Genomic DNA, 1355 nt, shown 5'->3' with positions numbered 1-1355 from the left:
TCTATATATCTCATATTATATCGTATTTTATATCAATATTCATAATTTATAAATTCTTAACCAAATTTTAATAAACATCATCTTAAAATGTAAAAATTATTTTAACAAAAATATTATATATTAAAAATTAATCGCTAACTAAATCACAAATAACTAATTTGATAATTAATGTATTATACACACACATCATAGGTGAGAGACGTACTACGGAGAACTCCAAACTTGACCCCTTATTATTGGGGATGGTAGTTTTTGGAGTGATTCATGCAAGCCTAGTAGCTAGTGGCAATTTAGTACTAATCTATTGGGTGCTCGTCATTTAATAACGGGACCATGTCTCAATTTGGTTTTGTTTCTTTTCATTATTTCCATTATTTGACTTAGACTATCTCCACCTTTTTTTGTTAAGCGAGGAAGGCCTAATGAGTTTGGAAAACTCTAAATTAATTTTTGTGATAACTAAACATTATTAAAACAATTAATTATAAAATTATTAATTTAATCCTTATTTAATATATATTGATTAATAATTTTGTTGCAGGTTTTATTTATTGGGCCGAAAATAAAATAAAATGCTGCAGCCCAAGTGTGAATTTGCTTTCCAATTCAGCATTGATTCAAAAACATTCAATGATATATGGCTGAATTATTGTGATGATTAACTGGGCTAGATTAATTTTATTACTACAAGCCCAAAGAAAGCTTCCTATGTTTGATCCGAAATCAAAATCCATTAGGAAAACAATTGTTACTAGTTGGGCCAAGAATAAACCTTATTGCAACCAAACTCAAAATTATTGAATGCTTCCATGCTTCACCCGAATCCATGAAGCAAAGCCTTAATGCTTCCAACGGATTCCATTTCATTGTTTTGAAAGATTTGAAATTTAATTAAACTAGCATGAGGAACATGAGAGAGAAAGTGTGATTGACATGATGGTGATCATAATGATACACGCCACTCTAAGCTAGGGAAGTGGGACTTTAATTTCACTTTGTTATTACCCATTAGTTTGAGTTCAAACTTCTCTCTTCTCTCTCATCTCTTTCCTTCTCTCTTCGGTTATTACACAGGGAACAATGGCTTCCATGAAAGCAAAATGGAGCTACCAAAGCAAAGGAAGAACAAGCTACAAGACCATCAAGCTATTGATGGCAAGAAAACATACTAAAAGAAAAATAAGCTGTGGCTGAGATTATCACCTAATCTGGTAAGATTTGGTGAGGTAATCTCGGATCCTTCATGCTCAAAAATGAAGGATGAAGATTCAGCCAGCAAGGAAGATCTTGGAGGCGTGGCTTGTCTTTGATTCTGCTCAACCACCACAGGGAGTAGCTAGAGTGGCGAAGTGATG

This window comes from Arachis duranensis, chromosome 3 (genome assembly GCF_000817695.3).
Source record: "Arachis duranensis cultivar V14167 chromosome 3, aradu.V14167.gnm2.J7QH, whole genome shotgun sequence".
In the NCBI taxonomy this organism is placed as follows: domain Eukaryota; kingdom Viridiplantae; phylum Streptophyta; class Magnoliopsida; order Fabales; family Fabaceae; genus Arachis; species Arachis duranensis.
The sequence above is the reverse complement of the archived record's forward strand: the minus strand, read 5'-3'. Positions refer to the sequence as shown.